This window comes from Pristiophorus japonicus, chromosome 1 (genome assembly GCF_044704955.1).
Source record: "Pristiophorus japonicus isolate sPriJap1 chromosome 1, sPriJap1.hap1, whole genome shotgun sequence".
Taxonomy (NCBI): domain Eukaryota; kingdom Metazoa; phylum Chordata; class Chondrichthyes; family Pristiophoridae; genus Pristiophorus; species Pristiophorus japonicus.
Window position 1 is genome coordinate 295,389,999 of NC_091977.1, and position 23,771 is coordinate 295,413,769.

Consider the following 23,771-nt stretch of genomic DNA (forward strand, 5'->3'; position numbering starts at 1 on the left):
TTATCCTAAGACTATGTCCCTTAGTTCTGGACTTCCCCAACATTGGGAACATACCTCCCGCATCTAACCTGTCAAGTCCCATCAGAATCTTATACGTTTCTATGAGATCCCCTCTCATCTTTCTAAACTCCAGTGAATAAAGGCCCAATTGATCCAGTCTCTCCTCATATGTCAGTCCAGCCATCCCCGGAATCAGTCTGGTGAACCTTCGCTGCACTCCCTCAATAGCAAGAACGTCCTTCCTCAGATTAGGAGACCAAAACTGTACACAATATTCCAGGTGGGGCCTCACCAAGGCTCTGTACAATTGCAGTAAGACCTCCCTGCTCCTATACTCAAATCCCCTAACTATGAAGGCCAACATACCATTTGTCTTCTTCACTACCTGCTGTACCTCATGCCCACTTTCAGTGACTGATGAACCATGACACCTAGGTCTCGTTGCACCTCCCCTTTTCCTAATCTGCCGCCATCCAGATAATATTCTGCCTTTGTGTTTTTGTCCCCAAAATGGATAACCTCACATTTATCCACATTATACTGCATCTGCCATGCATTTGCCCACTCACCTAACCTGTCCAAGTCACCCTGTGTGGGACAGGTTCGATGGACCAGATGGCCTTTACCTGTCCATCATTGATTGTATATATCATAGAACAAATAAATTAAATAGGGCAGAAAAATCAATGTGGTAAAATCCACATTTTGAGCACAGGTAGTCATGTGTCTGAAGAGGAAGATTGGATGAACATCATAAAGGATTCCCATTTCTTTCATAAGAATAAACCTTGTTAACTAATTGCACCAAAATAACATTATATTTTATAGAAACAAACACAGAAAATGTATTTTTTCAATTTTCCAGTATCTGTGCTGTTCGTTTCTATATTTCATCTTAGGGGTTTGCAAATTATTAATCATAGAATTATACAGCATAAACCATTTGGCCCATCGTGCCTGTGCCGGCTCTTGGAAGAAGCTAGACAGCTAGACCCAACTCAGCAACTTATACAGCACCTTCAATGTAAAAAAACGTCCCAAGGCACTTTACAATATTATAAGACAAAAAAATTGACATTGAGCCACATAACTTATAAGATAATTAGGGGGCTTGACAAGTTGGATGCAGAGAGGATATTTCCACTTATAGGGGGAACTAAAACTAGGGGACATAGTCTTAAAATAAGGGGTCGCCCATTTAAAAATGAGATGAGGAGGAATTTCTTCTCTGAGGATTGTAAATCTATGGAATTCTCTGCCCCAGAGAGCTGTGGAGGCTGGGTCATTGAATATATTTAAGGTGGAGATAGACAGATTTTTGAGCGATAAGGGAGTAAAGGGTTATGAGGAGCGGTCAGGGAAGTAGAGCTGAGTCCACGATTAGATCAGCCATGATTTTATTGAATGGCGGAGCAGGCTCGAGGGGCCAAATGGCCTACCCCTGCTCCTATTTCTTATGTTCTTATAAGGAGAAATTAGGGCAGATGATCAAAAGCTTGGTCAAAGAGGTAGGTTTTAAGGAGCGTCTTAGAAATGAAAGGGAGGCAGAGAGGTTAAGGCAGGGAATGCCTGAGCTTTGGGCAAGACCGCCAATGGTTGGGCGATTAAAATCAGTGATGCTGAAGAGGGCAGAATTAAAGGTGCACAGATAGCTTGGAGGGATTACAGATAGGGAGGAGCAAGGCCATTGAGGGATTTGAAAACAAGGATGAGAAATTTGAAACTCCCCTGCTCTTTCCTGATAGCCGTAGCTTCTGCTGCCCATGGAACTGTACGGCGGGAGAAAAGCCATCAGCAAACTATGGTGACTTGATGGGATATTCTGAACAGGAGACCGCGTGCATGTTTGTGAGTTTTGAATTTGGCGCTGCGATTGTCGGGGCTTCCGGCCGCGGGTGTTGGCGGGTGGAGAGGGCTGTGCGTGGAGTGGGTGCGGGAGCTGTGGATGTGTGAAGAGACGGGCCGGCAACTCCAGCTATAAACCCCACAACCGACCTGCTGTTCTTCGTGTATCCGAGTGAGTGAGTGCGTGCGTTTTAAATTGATTATTTGTTGAAAAAAGCGAATAATTTGACTCGATCTCACCGGCGTCAGCCTGTTGCTTTGGCCGTTTCCATGGAAACGCGTCGCGCGGAGGCAAGCTATTTTCTCTTTTTTAAAAGCTTTAAAAGCACGAACTTAGTTTAGTAAATCGAGACATCTTGTTGGTAACTAAACCATCTGCAGTTGAAAGTGTGTAAATCATCTTTTGTGCAGCATTGAGACAGCAAAAGTCGGTGTTTGAGAGTTATGTGTGCGGTTGTCCCCAAACTAATGTTTACAAAATGGCAGCTCAGAAATAAATTGCCCGCACGTAAAACCCACGTCTGGCGCATAGTAACCTGTAGATTACACCATCGAAGGAGGTCTGTCAGCTCAGTGCACCTGTATCAGTGCCAGGTCGTCAACTGGAGTCACCTACTCCAATTCCTCATCCCTGCAACCTTTCATTTTGGATAGTGAAATATGTATACAACCCACAATCCGATTTGCACAATTGTGGCCCTTACCTGCATTCTTTAATGATCAATGTGTTTGCATCCTTAGATCTCGCTGTTCTTCTGTTCTTTTGATCTTTCCTTTTAAGGTATGTTTTCCTTTGTTGTTCTTTTTTCTAATATGTATAACTTCACATTACTGTAAACTGAACTGCAACTGCCACCTATCTGCCCACTCCGTTTAGCTATTTGTGTCATCCTATAGTCACAACAACAACTTGCATTTATATAGTGCCTTTAACATAATAAAATGTCCCACGACGCTTCTCAAGCAATATCAAACTAAATTTGACACCATGCTGCATAAGGAGATATTAGGGCAGATGACCAAAAGCTTGGTCGAAGAGGTAGATTTTAAGGAGTGTCTTAAAGGAAGGAAGGAAGAAAGAGAGATGGAGAGGCTTAGGGAGAGAATTGCAGAGCTTAGGGCCTCAGCAGTTGAAGGCATGGTTGCCAGTGGTGGAGTGATTAAAGTTGGAGATGCTCAAGACGCCTGAATTGGAGGAGCGTAGATATCTCGGAGGGTTGTAGGGCTGGAGGAAGTTACAGAGATAGGGAGGGTTGAGGCCACGGAGGGAATTGAAAACAAAGATGAGAATTTTAAAATTGAGGCGTTGCTCAACCAGGAGCCAATGTAGGTCAGTGAGCACAGGGGTGATGGGCGAACGAGACTTGGTGCGAGTTAGGATACAGGCAGCCGAGTTTTAGATGAGCTTAAGTTTATGGAGTCATTTGTAAACTTCAGCTTGCAGTGCCCTCTAATTTGGTATCAGCAAACATTGATATTCTTCTTCTGTCTTAAGTAAAAATCATTGACATAAATAAAGTACCAGCACAGATCCCTGGGCTACATCTTGACAATCTGAAAAATATTGAAGAGTTGATCGGGTTTATACTATGCAATGGCTACATTTTTATGTATATGTCACTATCCAAACTTGAAAAGGTAATGCCCGGAATTTGCCGTGGGTCATAGCAGCAAACTAACAGTGTTTGCTATTATTACCCCATTGAAACTGACTGTAACTTCAGGATGTAGTACATGCGTATCTAAATGTGGAAATCCTGAAGATGCGGTCAGTCATTCACTGCTCTGACACAGGCTGTGCTATGGACTGCTCCCGCCCCCATAGCAGGCAATCAGCGTGATCAGGGAAATCAGTGAAACTGATGAAAACTTCGGCTTGTTCCTGGTAATATCGTTGTTAAGTACCCTATTAAATGTTGGGCCTTGTTGGATTAACTAACTGGTTTGCAGTCAACACACTGTTAAAACCCCAAACGTTAAGGCCCTGAAAAACTAATTGTAGTTTTGTGGGGTGTCAAATTTCTCCATAATTATGAAAATTACAATTTTTAAGAAACTTTTTCAAAACATAAATGTTTATTTTTTTAAAGTTTGTTCATATTTATTTCAGGTTTAGCTTTTCCCCATGTAACATTTTTATGGAAGTCTGCATAAAAGCAACTTCTTCACTTCCTGCTTCCCTGTCTCTGAAAATTCTACATTGTGATTGGCTGCTTAGACAGCTTGTTGACATCCCAGCAGCTCGCACTTGGGATTCCCCACTATTCCAAACTGATCTCATTTGCACGTCGGGAAAGGCAAACTTCTCGTCACAGAGATTGCGAGATCTTTGTGGGCAGCTTACTTCATGGCCAGCGGCAAATGCCTTTGTTTCGCCAATGATTCCAAATTCCGCGCTAATATCATATCATATAAGATCCTGCATCAATGTGACATAGTTATTGTAACTGAAAAAAGCAGTTGCTTTTTAATGGCATGGTAAGTCTTAATTATTACCAAACAATCTCTGGCACTGAAAATGAACTTTTACAAGCGTGGAGTGTCATTCCAGATTGTAATTATTGAGATTTCTAAAAACAAAAAAAATAAATAATTATTTTAACTTTTTCTGTCTTTTATTTCCCTCTCCTAATCCCATCTTTCTTTCCCTCTCATTATTTTGCTTTCTGTACATGATTTGGCATTGAATTAACTATTCTAACTGACTTATTCTGGTTCAGACTCTGAGCTGCTCATTAAGAATTCTTCAACATGGTTAAAGAGACACACAGTTGCTTGCCCTATTTACACGGGTCCCAGATCCCTTGTAGAGGGTACCACGCTGAAATGGATTTCTAATCGCTGTAAAAGCCCATAGAAAGTCTGTGAGCAAGTGTAAGTGTAATGATTGGTTTGCCACTGACTGCAAAATCTGAGCCGTTGCATACAATTCACATGCTGAATATAAGCAACTGCACTGTCCCCCATCTATAATATATTTTAAAACCTGACATCATAAAAGTATGACAACAGGAAGCACTTACTGTCTTAAAAACCGTAATTCTTTTACTCTCATTTTTGTGCCAACTTTTCGCATTATGAATTCCTATGTCCACGTTTATAATGGAAACTGCCACGGTAAAATTGTTTCACTGTAATTACACCTGCTGCCAGTGGTGGTGATGTAGCTGTTCACTTTGCATTACATGGACCCTCAGCAAGTATTGCAGAGAAGCTTCTACGCTATGACCGACTTTCTTTCTCTGCTTTCCAAATTACTTTGTTTCGTTGCTGAACAAGAAATACTAAATCCAAATGTGAAACAAAGGACAGAAAGTATACTTTTTAATTAGGGATTAAATTACATCAGTTCACCCCGGCCCAGTGATTCCCCTGCCCTCTAACCCTGCTTTACTTGTAGACTACACTTGTCTTGACTCCCCATGTGCAATGTCATGAGAGATCAACTTGTATTTTTTATCACTATAGCAGTGCATCCATGTAACAGCTCTTGCATAATCAAAGAACTATGTCTCAAAAAACATGATTTTGGAGTAATTAAATTTTCCAAACAACAGTTTATAATTTTAGAAATACCTACTTTATCTTTGTTACCTAAAATATGTCGTGAATAAGTTAGATGATGGGACTTGGCAGAAGACCAAAACGTACACCTGTGTTGATTACACGAGAGTAAATACTTTGAGTTTAGCACCTGCGATAACATCTTCGTTCAAAATCAGACAGTTAATCAGGCTGTGCAACTTCAATGCTATACTTAATTTATTTCCTGATATTTGGAAAAGCATTAACATTCTTGGTCATTTCTTTAATAAAGTGCAAAATGAGTGTTATTGCACGTGAGTCCTGATTGGCCAGAATTTTTCTGGTAAGGCTGAAGAAATCCAATAATGTAGACTAAACTCACCCAGCAAAAGCTGAAGTTAGCATTTGTACAAGTTATCATTAAAACAAAAGTGGCAAGATTAACATCCCGATTTCTAAAAGTTTAAATTGCCAGTCAAATTTCAACAGAACGGCACTTTCAAAATATTCGTGGAGGGTTTTACTGTCACATCGACCACTCACGAAGTCAGTCACTGTGGTATCAGAAGAGGATTCAGGAAAAAGACTGTCATCTTTATTATTCGCATTTCACAGCGCTACGAACTATGCTTTTAAGGGGTAGCTAGATAAGTACATCAGGGAGAAACGAATAGAAGGATATCCTGATAGAGTTAGATGAAGTAGGGTGGCAGGAGGCTCGTGTGGAACATAAACACCAGCACAGAGCAGTTGGACTGAATGGCCTGTTTCTGTGCTGTAAATTTTTGTAACAACCTTCCCTAAATACTTGCTAATTTGCCCATTTAAGCCATTAGCAGTCTCTTGAAGAAAATCTTTACCTCCCTTTTTCCAAGAGTAAATTTAAATACTTCTCTACAACTTTAAAATTCTCTTTCTTGAAATGTAACATTTTCCTATGACATTTAAATTTAGTGGATTTTTTGATATACAAGGTTTTAACTGACAGCTTATTTTCTGTCAACAAAGGGGCTGTTGAATGAAAAAGAAACAGCTCACTAAATTCACCAGGAATACACTTGTTGTAGTGTGAAGTCTGTAATAAGTGAGACTAAATATGCTTTATGTACGATAATTACAACTACCAGAATAATGTTGCCTTTTAGTCAATCTTAATTGTTGTATATTTGGTAAAGTTGTGAGCATAATCAATAAATGAATGCATATTTGCTGAACTGGTGAAGTGCTTGGTTCTTCCACATACAAAGGGTCCTTTCTGCGGCTGTGAGCCGATTTCCATTAAAATGAACAGGGCATATTCTGGTAGGCAGTCCATTCTGGATAGAGCCATATGCCATTAGGGCCCAGAATCACAGAACGGATCCTATTAAGATTGGACCAGTGAGAATCTCATTTTGGACCAATACCAATGTAACTTCTCCGGAAGGGCAGTGGGATCGGGCGAACAACAGATTGGCTGCAAATAGCGACACTCCGAATGAACCGTATGCGCAAACTTCCCATACAACAAACTTTTCTGCTGGGTTGCCAGCAGCAACACCCGGGAAACCAATAGTCGATTCCAGGAAACTCCCGAGCAAAGCAGGAGGGTTGGTAATCGTAGGCGAACCTTTGAGTATCAACATTCAGAAACGTGGAGAACGCCCAATCCCAGCACACTTCAGTAGCAACCTTTGAGTTGATGCAGTGCATACATTATCCACGCAGATTTATATAGGAACAGAAGTAGGCTATTTAGCCCCTTGAGCCTGTTCCGCCATTCAGTATCTCAGCCCTATTTACCTGCCATTATTCCATATCCCTTGACATCCTTATCCAACAAAATTTGTTGGTCTCGGTCTGAAAATTTCAATTGGCCTAGTGGGGGGAAAGAGTTATAGATTTTGTTACCGTTTATGTGAAAAAGTGCTTCCTGATTTTAATTCTAAATGGCCTAGCTCTAATTTTAAGATAATGCCATCTTGTTCTGGATTCCCCACCAGAGGAAATAGTTTCTGTGTCTACCCTTTATCATTTAAACACCTCAAGTGGAGCACCACTCAACCTTCTAAACTCAAGGGAATACAAACCAAGTTTCTGCAATCTGCCCTCATAATTTAACTTTTTATGCTATGATATAATTCTGGTGAATCTGTGCTGTACCCGCTCCAAGGCCAATATATTCTTCCTAAGGTTCCGTGGCTAAAACTGAATGCAGCACTTGACATCAGGCCGGACTACAGTTCTGTACAACTGGAGGATTCAGGCAAGAGTAAGTTTAAAAATGTCAAGGCTCTAGAGCAGAGCAGAAATTTGGGTAAAATTAAGCAGAGTGGGTTAGGAAAGGACGGAGAGAGTAACAAAGGTAATAGGGCATCAGTGACTAAGGTGACACGAGGGAAAAATAGAAAAAAGTCCAAGCTAAAGGCACTATATCTGAATGTGCCAAGCATTCGCAACAAAATAGATGAATTAATCGCGCAGATAGAAATTAATAGGTTTGATCTAATAGCCATCATGAAGACGAGGTTGCAAAGCTACCTTGGGAACTAAATATTCTAAGATACTTAACTTTTAGAAGAGATAGGCAAAATGGAGAAGGAGGAGGGGTAGCCATGATAAAGGATGGGATAAATACAGTAGAGAGAAAGGAACTTGGCTCTGAAAATCAAGAAATAGAATCCAATTAGGTGCAGCTAAGAAACAGCAATGGGCAGAAAACATTGGTGTTATAGGCCCCCACATTAGTTGTAATGTGGGGCAGAGTATACATCAGGAAATTAGAGGTGCATGTAACGAGTAATACAGTAATCATGGGGGGACTTTAATCTACATAGAGACTGGGCAAACCAATTTTGCAATAATAGTTGGAGGATGAATTCATGGACTGTATACAAGATAGTTTTCTAGATCAGTATGTTGAGGATCCAACTAGGGAACAGGTTATTTTAGATCTAGTATTGTGCAATGAGAAAGGGTTAATTGCTAACACTAGCAAAGGGGCCCTTAGGGAAGGATGACTATAATATAATATCATTTTATATTAAGTTTGAAAGTGATTTAGTTAAATCTGAAATTAGGGTCTTAAATCTAAACAAAGCAAACTACGTAGTTATGAGATTGGCTAAGGTAGATTGGGAAACTACATTAAAAGGTATGATGGTAGACCAGCAATGGCTAGCATTTAAAGAATGAATACATTAAAATGTGTCAGCTGTGGCTCAGTGGGTAGCACACTTGTCTTTGAGTCAGAAGGTTGTGAGTTCAAGTCCCACTCCAGGAACTTGAGCACATAAATCTAGACTGACATTCCAGTGCAGTGCTGAGGAAGTGCTGCACTGTCGGAGATGCCGTCTTTTGGATGAGACGTTAAACCGAGGCCCTGTCTGCCCTCTCAGATGAATGTAAAAGATCCTGCGACACTATTTCAAAGAAGAGCAGGGGAGTTATCCCCGGTGTTCTGGCCAATATTTATCCCTCAATCAACATAACATAAAAACGATTATCTGGTCATTATCACATTGCTGTTTGTGGGAGTTTGCGATGCGCAAGTTGGCTGCCACGTTTCCACATTACAACAGTGACTACACTCCAAAAGTGCAGGTTGAACCTCCCTTATCTGGAACCACCCCTCGTCCAGAACCACTCCCGGCCACCGGGTGGCGCATGCGCAGAATTCTGACATGAACAAATTGAAGTCCTTCCTCGCTGCCGACTCCCGCAATCGCTGGCCTGACCCTACGATCCACCCCCACCCCCCCACGATGCTACCTCTCTGCCACACTCCCAGCCCCAAGCCAGCCAGTCCCGATATCCCCTTGCTCCCTTGCTTAGTACCTGTACCATTCAATTTAACGTAACCACCCCTCGTCCGGAAAATACCTTATCCAGAACAGGCCAGATCCCGAGGGTTCCGGATAAGGGAGGTTCAACCTGTACTTTATTGGCTGTAAAGCGCTTTGAGACGTCCGGTGATCGTGAAAGGTGCTATATAAATGAAAGTCTTTCTTTACATAATTTACAACAAATATACATTCCTTTAGGGTTAGGAAAAGTGCTCCAACCGTGGCTAACAAGAGAAGTTAAAGATAGTATTAGATCAAAGGAAGAGGCTTATAATGTTGCCAAAAAGAGCAGTAAGCCCGAGGATTGGGAGGATTTTAGAATTCAACAAAGGGGGACCAAGAAATTGATAACAAAAGGGAAAATAGGATATGAGACTAAACTAGCGAGACATAAAAACAGACTGTAAAAGCTTCTATAGGTATGTAAAAAGTAAAAGATTAACGAAAGTAAATGTGGGTCCCTTACAGGCTGAGACAGGAGAAATTATAATGGGGATCAAGGAAATGGTAGAGAAATTAAACAAATACTATGTCTCTGTCTTCACAGAAAAATATGTAAAAAACCTCCCGGAAATAGTGGTGAACCAAGGGTCCAGCGAGAATGAGGAACTGAAAGAAATTAGTATTAGTAAAAAAATAGTACTGGAGAAATTAATGGGACTTGAGGGCCCAAGTTTCCGATGCTGGCGAAAACGGCGCACCTCCGAGACTTACGTGACCTGCCTGGGATAGAAAGCGCGCCGTAATCTTCCCGAGCAATTCTCTGGTCCTCCTGGAGCGTGGCGTGGCGCAGCAGAGTGTCCCTGGGGCGGAGCAAGCCGATCGCATTCTGCAGGGGGGCGGGGCTAAGTCCCTGCGTGTCTTTCACAGCCGGCTCCCTTGCGCGTGCGCGTTACAACGTGCACGCATGCGCAATGGGACCTCGACCGTGGCAATCGGCCATTTAAAGGGAGAACATGGCAGACACTTATTTAAAGCTAGCTGGGATTTTTGGTTGCAGGTAGGAAAAGGAGTAAGCATTTTACTGATTCTTGCTGTGCAAAGGAATGCTGCAAAGATGCTGCATAGGTGCAAGCAAGGACATTTAAAGGGAGAACGTGGCAGACACTCATTTAAAGCTAGCTGGGATTTTTGGTTGCAGGTAGGAAAAGGCGTAAAAATTATTTTACTGATTCTTGTTCAAAGGAGTGCTGCATAGGTGCAAGCAAGGACATTTAAAGGGACAACGTGGCACTCTGTTACAACGAGCTGTGTGATTTTTGGGTGCAGGAAGGGAAGGAGTGAAAAGTCTTAAGTGATTCTTGGAGTGCAAAGGGGTGCTGCACACGTGCATGCAAGGAAAGGACTGTGTTTTTAAAAATCACTGAGTGGAAATCCAGTACCTGTACAGCAATGCAAGAACGTGCAGCGAGAACGGAGAACTTCTTGCATGACGAAGTCGAGACACTAGTTAATGTCATTGAGGGGAGATGGTAGGAGCTGGACACCAGCAACAGGGGCCACACAAAGGTGGCACCCAAAGAAATCAAGAAACGCTGGGACCTAGTTGCAGTGGTGATCTGGAGCCCAGTGTAAAAAGAAGTGGCAGGACCTTGGTCAAGTCGTTAGTGTAAGTAATATCTTCCTTTTCTCAATGGAATTGCAATTGTAAATGTGACCAGCTGTATATGTCCCATCCGGCAGAAAGGCACACTCTCTAAAAAGTTATATTTTCATCCTTGCAGAAGAAATTGGCTCACAACAAAAGGGAAAGAACATGAACAGGAGGAAACCCGCCAAATCTGCACCCATTGACACCCTTGGAACAGAGGGTCGCTACCATGATGGGTCGTGCCTGGAGAAAGGCAATCAGTGATGCACAAGCTGGGTCCACACGCTTGGGAGAGGGTAAATCCTGAAAATGCATCATGATCCTTCAAATCAACCTGCTGCCTAGCCTGCTATGTGCGAGACTACCCATGTCACCCATCCTGCCCACTCCTGTGCTGCTAACTATTTGACTGTTCGGTTATATTTTGCAGAACACGATGTTAATCCAGAAGATTCAGAGGAAGAGTCGGATGCATACGATCAAGACCAAGGCGGTGGGGGGCAGGTGGGGGGAATGGATATGTGTTCAGGGAAGAATGTCGATCGCAATATGGATCAGTCCATAGTGCAGGGCCTCAATCTCCCAGAGAATACCATGAGTTCTCCAACATTCCACTCCTTCATCCACCCCCCATCCTTGTGTGGTGCTTTAAGTTCTGATGCGGCATGTCCCATTGTCTCCTAACGTTCCCATCCGCACTTAGTGATGTAAGTTCTGGTAAGACGTTCCATGGTTTCACATCCTTCGAGGTTGAGGGTCACAGTGGTGGTGGTGGAATGCAGCTTGTAGCACCCAGGGCCCCACTTTCAGAGGTAGAGGGTCCCAGTGATGGTGGTGCGATGCAGCTTGTAGCACCCAGGGCCCCATTATCAGAGGTAGAGGGTCACAGTGGTGGTGGTAGAATGCAGCTTGTAGCACCCAGGGCCCCACTATCAGAAGAAGCGGGTCCCAGTAGTGGAGGCGGTGGTGGAATGCAGTGTGGAACACCCAGGGCGCCACCGCCCCACCCTGCGCCTCGCACTGGAGTGGTGCCACGAGGCAGAGCCGGGGGGAGAGGAAGGAGAACCCGAGTAGGCTCTCCTGAGATGCAGCGTTCAACAAATGGGCTTGACGTTATTGCATTGGGTGTGGAGAGCAATGACCTTACCCTTTCACTCGAGGGCACCATCAGAGGGGTTGGTGATGAGTTGACAGCGCTGTCTAGGCAAATAGCAGTTATGCCACGTGAACTGAGTGCGGGAATCGCTGGGGCAGCGCAAATGCTGGCAGAGGCCATCAGGCAGTTAGCTGCTGCAATAAGCGCACACCTCCCGGCCAATCAAATGCCCCTCCCACTGCAATCCCAGTATCAGCCTCTGTAGCGATCCAAGCTGGGACCACCCCTCTCTCCCCCTCCCCCCCACCCTCTCTCTTCCCCTACTCAGCCCTCTCTCCCCCCACCACCCCTTCTCTTCCCCTACACCCCCACCCATGAGGCAGCGCACATGCACCAAGATGTGGATGAGAGCTGGGTGCAGCCTTTCTTTGCTGTTGGTATTGATGTAGTAGATTTGATGCCACTGTTGTAACTGTTTTCAAATTGAAATTGTGTACTAAGTTTTGTAACTTTACAAGTATATAAGTGATCCTAGTGTTTTTAAGTGATCTTAAAGTGTAAATGTTTTCATATTTAATAAGTTGTTTAAATTTACTGCGTTAAAAGTTATCTTAAGGTTTTTCAGTGATTTTGTTCACAAATTGAAATTGTTTACTAAGTTTTCTAACTTTAAAACTATATAAGTTTTTGGGGTTGTTAAGTGATTGGAAAGAGTCATATCAAATTTGATATAAGAATGATTTTATTGCAGTAACGTAAAGTACATTGTAAAGATTTCAATGAAATATATTGTACATTGAAACTGAATCATGACAAGAATGCTTTTATTATTATTGCACTAAAGTAAAGTACATTGTAAACGTTTCAATAAAGTTTATTACTTAACATTACAACTGATTCATGGTCCATTATCATACCAAACACAACATTTAGGAACACCTGCAAAAGATAAACATCCATCACCCCTTCAGTCATGCCTGCCTCCCGCACCTAATCATGAGGGGCGTGCTGGTGTGGCGTGTAGTGGCTCGGAGATCTCTCCTGCTGCAGTGGGATGGGTGTCCGTGGACCGAGGAAGCCAGCGACTAATTGCCCTACAGTATCTGAGACACACAGATCGGTCCTGCTGCTGACTGCGAGGGGTTAGGTTGGGGGCGGGGAAGGGAAGAGTGCTGTTGGGAGTGCAGGAATGAGGGGGGACATACGGAGTGAAGGGGGAGGGGAAGAGTGCTGCTGGGGGTGTGGGAGACAATGGTGGGTTAGGGTGGCTTACAATATGTTACTCCAACAGTCAGTCCCTGACAGAAGCACAATGCCAAACAGTTAGTTTTACAAATGAGGTGAGTCATTCAAGTAATAGGTTGGACTAATGGGGTATGATGATTTCCAAAGGATCAAATTAGCCATAATTAGGTGTTGATGTGCCTGCCTCAGCCTGGAGCCTACACTTGTTTATTTATAAAAAGAGAACCAACTATCCTCATTCAGCAGATATAAGGCAAAATATCATCGAAAGAGGTTTTAGGCCATTTTAAGTGATGTGTTTAATGCTTCAGTCCTTTTTGTGTTTAATTCCCACCCCCTGTCTCCAGCTGTGCCTGCACTGAGCTTAACTCTAGGCAAGGTTGTTCAGAACTTACAAAAGTGGGCACTTACTCCATTCTAAGTTAGTTTGGAGTAAGTTTTCACTGCCGAAACTTGCAAAACAGGCCTGAGTGGCTGGACACATCCCCTTTTGACAAAAAAATACCTGACTAAAACGAACCTAAACTAACTCACTAGAACTGGAGCAAACTAAGTGCCGAGAATTGCAATTTCTAACATACTCCAAACTAAAGTAGTTGCTCCAAAAAAATAGGAGCAACTCCACCTGAAATTTGGGCCCTGAAAGCCAATAAATCCCCTCGACCTGATGGCCTACATCCTAGGGTTTTGAAAGAGGTGGCTTAGAGATAGTGGATGCATTCGTTGTCATCTTCCAAAATTCCATAGATTCTAGATAGGGTCCCGCGGATTGGAAGGTAGCAAATGTAACCCCGTTATTTAAGAAAGGAGGGAGAAAGAAAAGGGGAATTACAGACCAGTTAGCCTGACATCAGTAGTAGGGAAAATGCTAGAATCTATTATTAAGGTTGTGGTAACAGGGCACTTAGAAAATAATAATAGGATTGGGCAGAGTCAACACTGATTTATGAAACGGAAATCATGTTTGATGAATCTGTTAACGTTTTTTGAGGTTGTAACTAGCGGAATAGATAAGGGGGAACCAGTGGGTGTGGTGTATTTGGATTTTCAGAAGGCATTCGATAAGGTGCCACACAAGAGGTTATTAAACAAAATTAGGGCTCATGAATTGAGGATTGGTTAACACAGAAAACAGAGAGTAGGAATAGAAACATAGAAATCTGCAGTGCAGAAGGAGGTCATTTCGGCCCATAGTGTCCGCGCCGGCTGACAAAGTCACACGGCCCTCGGTCAACAGCCCTGAAAGGTTACATATAAACCTATGAACAATGGCGGAAAGGTAAAGAGTACACAGCCCAATTAGACCACCCCACACACCTGTGACACCCCTTGCACCAAAACATTCTACACTTCACCCCAACCGGAGCCATATGATCTCAGAGAGGCAAAAAACAAATTTAAAAACCCCTAATTTGGGGGAAAAAAATCTGGAAAAGTTCCTCTCCAACTCATCCAGGCAATCGAAACTAGTCCAGGAGATCACCCTGGCCGTATTCGATTCCCTGCACTACTTACCATTGTATCTGCGCCAGCCAACAAGAGGAAATAGTGCATTGGTGATCATTTTCCAACAGTCTATCGACTCTGGATCAGTTCCTATGGACTGGAAGGTAGCTAATGTAACACCACTTTTTTAAAAAGGAGGGAGAGAGAAAATGGGTAATTATAGACCGGTTAGCCTGACATCAGTAGTGGGGAAAATGTTGGAATCAATTATTAAAGATGAAATAGCAGCGCATTTGGAAAAGCAGTGACAGGATCGGTCCAAGTCAACATGGATTTATGAAAGGGCAATCATGCTTGACAAATCTTCTTGAATTTTTTGAGGATGTAACTAGTAGAGACGACAAGGGCAAACCAGTGGATGTGGTGCATTTGGACTTTCAAAAGGCTTTTGACAAGGTCCCACACAAGAGATTGGTGTGCAAAATTAAAGCACATGCTATTGGGGGTAATGTACTGACATGGATAGAGAACTGGTTGGCAGATAGGAAGCAGAGAGTCGGAATAAACTGGTCCTTTTCAGAATGGCAGGCAGTGACCAGTGGGGTGCCGCAGCGCTCAGTGCTGGGACCCCAGCTATTTACAATATACATCAATGATTTAGATGAAGGAATTGAGTGTAATAGCTCCAAGTTTGCAGATGACACTAAGCTGGGTAGCGGTGTGAGCTGTGAGGAGGATGCTAAGAGGCTGCAGGGTGACTTGGACAGGTTAGGTGAATGGGCAAATGCATGGCAGATGCAGTATAATGTGGATAAATGTGAGGTTATCCACTTTGGTGGCAAAAACACGAAGGCAGAATATTATCTGAACGGCGGCAGATTAGGAAAAGGGAAGGTGCAACGAGACCTGGGTATCATGGTACATTAGTCATTGAAAGTTGGCATGCAGGTACAGCAGGCGGTGAAGAAGGCAAATGTATGTTGGCCTTCAAAGCTAGGGAATTTGAGTATAGGAGCAGGGAGGTCTTAATGCAGTTGTACAGGGCCTTGGTGAGGCCTCACCTGGAATATTATGTTCAATTTTGGTCTCCTAATCTGAGGAAGGATATTCTTGCTCTTGAGGGAGTGCAGCGAAGGTTCACCAGACTGATTCTTGGGATGGCAGGACTAACATATGAGGAGAGACTGGATCGACTGGGCCTGTATTCACTGGCGTTTAGAAGGATGAAAGGGGATCTCATAGAAACATATAAAATTCTGATGGGACTGGACAAGTTAGATGCAGGAAGAATGTTCCCGATGTTGGGAAAGTCCAGAACCAGGGGATACAGTCTAAGGATAAAGGGTAAACCATTTAGGACTGAGATGAGGAGAAACTTCTTCACTCAGTTGTTAACCTGTGGAATTCTCTACCGCAGAGAGCTGTTGATGCCAGTTCGTTGGATATATTCAAGAGGGAGTTAGATATGGCCCATACGGCTAAAGGAATCAAAGGGTATGGAGAGAAAGCAGGAAAGGGGTACTGAGGGAATGATCAACCATGATCTTATTGAATGGTGGTGTAGGCTCGAAGGGCCGAATGGCCTACTTCTGCACCTATTTTCTATGTTATCCAGTCTAATCCCTCTTACCAGCTCTAGGTCCGTAACCCTGCAGGTTACAGCACTTTTAAGTGCCCATCCAAGCACCTATTAAATGTGGTGAGGGTTTCTGCATCTGCCACCCTTCAAGGCAGTGAGTTCCAGACCCCCACAACCCGTTGCATGAAGAAGCCTCCCTTCAAATCCCCTGTGAACCTTCCACCAACCCACCTTAAAACTATGCCCACTCGTAATTGACCCCTGCACCAAGGGAAATAGGCCCTTACTATCCATTATATCTAGGCCCCTCAAAATTTTGTACATCTCAATGAGGTCTCCTCTCAGCTTCCTCTGTTCCAATGAGAACAAACCCAGCCTATCTAATCTGTCCTCATAGCTAAGATTCTCCATTCCAGGCAGCATCCTAGTAAATCTCCTCTGCACCCTCTCTAATGCAATCATGTCCTTCCTATAATACGGCGACCAGAACTGCACGCAGTACTCCAGCCGTGGCCTAACCAGAGTATTATACAATTTAAGCATAACCTTGGCCAATAAAGGCAAGCATTCCGTATACCTTCTTAACTACTTTATCCACCTGGCCTGCTACTTTCAGGGATCTGTGGACAAGCACTCCAAGGTCCCTTTGTTCATCTACACTTTTAAGTGGCTTACCACTTAATGGCCCCAAGTTTCCACATGATTTGCTCCTGATTTTTAGGAGCAACTGGTGTAGAACGGAGTATCTTAGAAATCGGAATTCTCGACATTTAGTTTGCTCCAGTTCTAGTCAGTTGGAACAGTTTCATAGTAAGTTAGAACAGTTTCACTTTGGAACAGAATTTTTTTTTCAAAAGGGGGCGTGTTTTCAAAGTTTCGTCAGTGAAAACTTACTCCAAACTAACTTAGAATGGAGTAAGTGAAGATTTTTGTACGCTCGAAAAAACCTTGTCTTCACTTTAGAAAATCAGGCATAGGTTACAAATTATATGGTGAGAGCAGATTTGCAGCCCGGAAGCAGAAGGACAACTGCCTTGTCTGTTGAAGTGAAGGTAACAGCTGCACTTTCTTTCTATGCCTCGGGATAATTTCAGGCTACAACTGGAGATGTGTGTGCCATCTCTCAACTTGCAATACATGCCTGCGTTTACCAGGTCACGGCTGCACTTTATGCGCGAAGGAATGACTTCATCAATTTCCCAATGACCGCACAAGCGATCCATGAGAGGGCTGTGGGCTTCTTCAGGATTGCCGGCTTCCCAAAGGTACAGGGTTGCATTGATTGTACCCACATAGCCTTGCGAGCACCTGTGGAGGAATCTGAGCAGTACCGAAATAGGAAAGGTTTCCACTCTATCAATGTGCAGCTCGTGTGTGACGACAAGCAGCGCATCATGTCAGTCGATGCAAGATACCCTGGCAGCACCCACGATGCGTTCATCCTACGCGACAGCGTTCTATCTGACATGTTTGAGCAGCAGCCAGAAGGGCAGAGCTGGCTACTGGGAGACAAAGGGTACGGCCTGACCACCTGGCTCATGACGCCCATACGCGTGACACGGACAGAAGCTGACCATCAATACAACATGGCGCACATTGCGACGCGCAGCATCATTGAGAGGACCATTGGCATATTGAAACAGCGATTCCAATGCCTGGACCATTCCGGAGGACAGTTGCTATACTCTCCTCAGATTGTCGGTCACTTCACTGTTGTGTGCTGCATGCTTCATAACTTAGCCATCATGAGGCAGCAGGAGCTGGTAGTGGAACCCGAAGACCGACGTGAGGGTCCAGTGCATGATGATAGTATTACGGAAGACCAGGATGTGGATGATAACGACAATCAGGAAAGCATGCAAGTGCCTGATGCCGAAGCACGAGGTCGGAGGAGGGCCGTCCATCATGCCCCTTTAACGATTGCTCGAGACTTGCGCCAGCAGCTCATCCGTGAATGCTTCAACTACTGATGCCTGAGGGCTCTGCGAACACTTTTGCATATGGACATATTTATTCTTTGCAGTTGTTCCTACGTTGTGTTGTGTTAATGGAACATGAAACAGTTTTAATGAAAAAATATTTTATTGAAAAGTTAACGTCACTCTAATAAAATATTTGTTGTATCAAACTATACTTTTTAATATGACTCTTGAAGATCACTTAAAAACTTTAAGATCACTTATAAACTTGTAAAGTTACAAAAGTTACAAAACACTTTCTATGTGAAAAATTTGACACTCTTAAGATCACTTACACTTCAAGATCACTTTTTAAATGCAAAATTAAATAATTTACAGAATGTGAGAGCATTTACACTATAAGATCACTTGAAAACCCTGAGATCACTTATATGTTGTAAAGTTACAAAACTTACAAAACAGTTTCATTGTGAAAAATCTTACACTCTGAAGAACACTTAAACTTCAGGATCACTTTTTAGGTGCAAAATTAAATAAGATACAAAAATATGTGAGAGCATTTACACTATAAGATCACTTAAAAACCATAAGATCCCTTATAAGTTGTAAAGTTACAAAACTTACAAAACAATTTCAATTTGAAAAACGCTACTACAGCTACATCAAGAACAAGAACAAAAGCAGCAAAGAAAGGCTGCAACCATGTCTCATCCATATCTCAGTGAATGTTCACTTCCTCATGGGGTGTAATTTGATTGGCTGGGCTGTGTGCCCTTATTGCAGCAGCTACCTCAACCAGGCCCATCCTGACGGCCTGTGCCGACACTTGCATGCCCTCCCTGATGGCCTGTGCCGTCATTTGCATGCCCTCCCTGACGGCCTGTGCCGTCGATTGCACTCCCTCGGACATTCCCTCCCTAAGTTCCCGTGTCATTACTGCTATTTCTCCCGTCAGGACCGTCAACTCTTCACCTACTGCACTGACGCCACCGATGAGTGATCGGGTAAGCTCATTGGTCTCCATAACCAATGCCACAACCTGAGTCGCATCTGTTGCACGCTGCATCTCAGGAGAGCGTGTCTCCAATCTCCTTCTCCTCTGCCTGGGTCTGCCTTGTGGCACCACAACACTGGGAGACGCGGGCACGGACGGAGGGATGCGCGGTGCTGCAAGCGGCACCACTACACAGGGAGGCGCAGGCTGGGACTGTGGGACGCTCTGTGTTCCAGACGGCTGAACTAGAGGAAGAGGCTCGGGCTGGAACGGTAGGACCCTCGGTGTTCCAGACGACAGCACTCGAGTGCGAGCCGTGGGCTGGGATGTTGGACAAATGGGTGTAAACTGCTCCATGATATCAGCAGCAACACTGGGACCCGAAGCGTCGGAATCAAAACCATAGTAGGTGGAACCAGAAGCTATGCGAGAGGGAGGCGCAGGCTCGAACGGTAGTGCACTGACAGTAGAATGCTGCATTATACCAGCAGCGCCACTGGGACCCGCAACATCGGAAGCGAAACCATGGAAGGTGGAACCAAGACCTATGCTAGGGGTTGAAACTCTGATGCCCCTTGATGGGGGCTCATAAACATTAAATTGGAAGCTCTCCCCTGCAGACATTTCAGTCATCGCTGCCATCATCTAGTCTGGATCGTCCGCAGCTGGTTGTACTGGTTCTTGTTCTGTACCCTCAGGATCCTCAGGGTTGGCAGCAGCAGCATCATCATCATCATCATCATCATGTTCTGCAAAATACATCAGAACAGTCAAATGCTTAACAGCAAGGGAGGGGGCCGGGTGGGTGGCACGAGTACTCTCACACATAGCAGGCCAGGCAGCAGTTGATTTAAAGGGCCATGATGCATTTTCAGGACTTACCCTCTTCCTCGCGTGCAGGCCCAGCTTGTGCTGTACCGATTGCTTTTCTCCATGTACGACTCATCATAGCAGCTACCCTTTGTTCCAAGGGTGTCAGTGGATGCAGATTGGGTGTGCCTCCTCCTGTCCGAGTTGCCTCCCTTTTGTTGTGGGCCAATTTCTTCTGCAAAGAGTAAAATATAACTTTTTACAGAGTGTGTCAGTCTGCAAGGTGGGACATACAGATAGCCAGGTTACAATTACGATTAAATTAAAAATGGGAAATATTACTTACACTAACTACTTGACCAAGGTCGTGCCATTTCTTTTTACACTGACTTCCAGATCTCCTGGTATGCACCACTGCGCAGTAATTTTCTGCAACTTGGTTCCAGCGTTTCTTCATTTCTTTTGGTGGCACTTTTATGCGACCTCTGTTGCTGGTATTTAGCTCCTGCCATCTCTGCTCAATTACGTTGACTAATATCTCCACTTCCTCATGCAAGAAATTCTTTGTTCTTGGTGGACGTTGATCCATTGCAAAGTTGAATTGGCACTCTTATTTCTCCAAACACACAGTCCTTAATTTGCATGCACCAATGCAGCACCGGTTCTGCAAGTTTAGCAGTGAAAAGCTGAACTCACTGATTTCAGCAGGTGATTTATTCAGCAGTGCTGCTAAAAGCACTCCCTGACACACAGAAATACCCCAAAAAATTAAATTACAAGCCTTTGCAGGGGTCCAAGAAACAAATCTTCACTTTTTCTGCAGTCTTTTTAAAAATGGCCGAGTGCCAATGTTTGTGTGAGACTGCGCATGCGCGCACGCTCCAACGCGCACGTGCAGGGTTGCCGGTACCACGAAGGCTAATTTAAATTGTACCCGCCCCCTGCTACTTAGAAAATCGGCGCGAGTGTTAGGCTCCGCCCCCTGCTGCGAAGAGCGCGCCGCATCAAGCAGACATCGAGCTCCAAGGAGCTCGAGAATATCGGACTTTTTTTTAGGCGCAGTTTTTGGCGCGAAAAACAGGCGCCCAGCTCGGAGGTGCGCCGTTTTCACCGCAGGACGAAACTTGGGGCCAATATGTATACCCTTTCCTTATTAGCACTTACAAAGTGCATTACCTCACACTTCTCCGAAATAAATTCCATTTGCCACTGCTCTGCCCAGTTGACCAGTAGATTGATATCCTCCTGTAGTCTATGGCTTTCCTCTTCATTATCAACCACACAGCCAATTTTAGTGTAATCTGAAAACTTTTTAATCATACTCCCTATATTCAAATCTAGATCATTGATGTATACGACAAAAAGCAAGGGACTCAGTACGGGCCCTGCGGAACCCCACTGGAAACATTCTTCCAGTCACAAAAACATCCATCGACCATTACCCTTTGCTTCCTACCTCTTAGCTAATTTTCGATCCAAATTGCCATAATCGTATGGGCTTTAACCTTTGTGACCAGTCTACCACGTGGGATCTTATCAACAGCTTTGCTAAAGTCCATGTACACTACATCGTACGCACTACCCTCATCGACCCTCCTGGTTACCTCCTCAAAAAATTCACTCAGGTTAGTCAAACACGATCTTCTTTTAACAAATCCATGGTGACTGTCCCTAATTAATCCTGGCCTTTCGAAATGTAGATTTATCCGTTTTTTCAGGATTTTTTGCAATAATTTTCCCACCACTGAGGTAAGGCTGACAAGCCTGTAATTGCTCAGTCTATCCTTTTCTCCCTTCTTAAACAAGGATACCACATTAGCAGTCCTCCAATCCTCCGGCAACTTACCCAAATACAAAGCGGACTGGAAAATGATGGCCAAGACCTCTGCTATTTCCTCTTTTACTTCGCTCAACAGCCTGCATTGCATTTCATCCGGGCCTGGGGACTTAGCTACTTTCAAAGCTGCTAAACCCCTTAATACCTCTTCTCTCACCATGTTTATTTCATCTAGAATTTCAAACTCCTTCTTGATAGCAGTATCTGCATTGCCCCTTTCCTTTGTGAAAACAGACACAAAGTATTCATTAAGAACCATACCAACATCTTCCGCCTCCACACAAAGATTACCATATGGTCTGTAATAGGCCCTACCCTTTCTTTAGTAATCCTCTTGCTCTTAATATATTTATAGAACATTTTGGGTTTTCCTTAATTTTACTAGCCAAGAATTTTTCATGCTCTCAATTAGCATTCCTAATATCCTTTTTAATTTTACCTCTTAACTTTCTATATTCCTCCAAAGATTCTACAATATTTAGCCGTCGGTATATGACATAAGTTTCTCTTTTTTTTCTTTATCCTCCCCTGTAAGTCTCTAGACATCCAGGGGGCTCTAGAATAAACGAGTAATTTTCGGGTTGGCAGACTAACTAGTGGGGTACCGCTAGTGGGCCTCAGCTATTCACAATCTATATCAATGATTTGGATGAGGGTGCCAAATGTAATATATCCAAGTTTGCTGATGATACAAAGCTAGGTGGGAATGTAAGTTGTGAGGAGGATGCAAAAACACTTCAAGGGGATATAGACAGGCTAAGTGAGTGGGCAAGAACATGACAAATGGAATATAATGTAGAGAAATGTGAAGTTATCCACTTTAGTAGGAAAAATAGAAAAGCAGAATATTTTTTAAATGGTGAGAGATTGGAAAATGTTGGTGTTCAAAGGGACCTGGGTATCTTTGTGCACGAATCACAAAAGCTAACATGCAGGTACAGCAAGCAATTAAGAAAGCAAATGGTATGTTGGCCTTTATTACAAGAGGATTTGAGTATAAGAGTAAAGATGTCTTACTGCAATTATATAGAGCCCTGGTGAGTCCACACCTGGAGTATTGTGTACAGTTTTGGTCTCCTTACCTAAGGAAGGACATACTTGCTATAAAGGGAGTGCAATGAAGGTTCACCATGCTGATTCCTGGGATGGGGGGATTGTCCAATGAGGAGAGATCGAGTAGACTAGGCCTATATCCTCCAGAGTTTAGAAGAATGAGAGGTAATCTCATTGAAATATACAAAAGTCTTACAGGGATAGGGTAGATGCAGGGAGGGTGTTTCCTCTGGCTGGGTAGTCTAAAAGCAGAGGTCACAGTCTCAGAATAAGGGGTCAGCCATTTAGGACTGAGATGAGGAGAAATGTTATCTTTGGAATTCTCTACCTCAGAGGGCTGTCGAGGCTCAGTCATTGAATATATTCAAGACAGAGCTCGATAGATTTTGGATATTGAGGGAATCAAAGGATGTGTGGATAGTGCAGGAGAGTGAAGTTGAGGTAGAAGATCTGCCATGATCTTATTGAATGGAGGAGCAGACTCAAGGGGCTGAATGGCCTTCTCCTGTTTCTTATGTTCAAGTATGTTAACATGATGATTTATTTTGTTTATCTTTTCTCGGATCCAAAGTGGATGACCTCACACTTCCCTACATTGAACTCCATCTGCCATAGTTTTGCCCACTCACATCATCTATGTCCCTTTGTAATTTCCAGCTCCCATCTACAGAACTTACTATACCTCCTAATTTAGTGTCATCTGCAAACTTGAATATACAACTCTCTATTCCTTCATCCAAGTCATTAATATATATGGTGAAAAGCTGAGGCCCCAGTACAGAACCCTGGGGAACACTACTTGTCACATCCTGCCAATTGAGAACGGCCCTTTTATCCTTATTCTCTGTCTCGTACCTCCCAACTAGTTTCTTGCAGCTGATAGACCTGGAATTGCAAATCTTCAAGAACTATGTTTTGACCTGCATGAATGTTCAAATTTTATGGGCCCAAGTTTCGGGCCGCGCCTAAAACTACGCAGCCCGGACCTGGACGCCTGTTTTTCGCGC

At 43.7% G+C, this 23,771-nt stretch overlaps 1 protein-coding gene across 3 annotated transcripts in view; it reads left to right on the forward strand.

Moving 5' to 3' along the window:
* Positions 1–1,914: 1,914 nt before the first annotated feature.
* LOC139270934 (sperm-associated antigen 1-like) overlaps positions 1,915–23,771 on the forward strand; it is a 180,349-nt gene continuing 158,492 nt past the window's right edge. The window contains exons 1-2 of one of the 3 annotated variants that reach the window (XM_070888475.1): positions 1,915–2,017; positions 2,587–2,626. The gene's annotated coding sequence lies outside the window, so the exon portion shown is untranslated. Of the gene's footprint in view, positions 2,022–2,586; positions 2,627–23,771 lie in introns of all 3 variants that reach the window. The other 2 variants (XM_070888476.1, XM_070888474.1) reach the window with 2 other exon arrangements.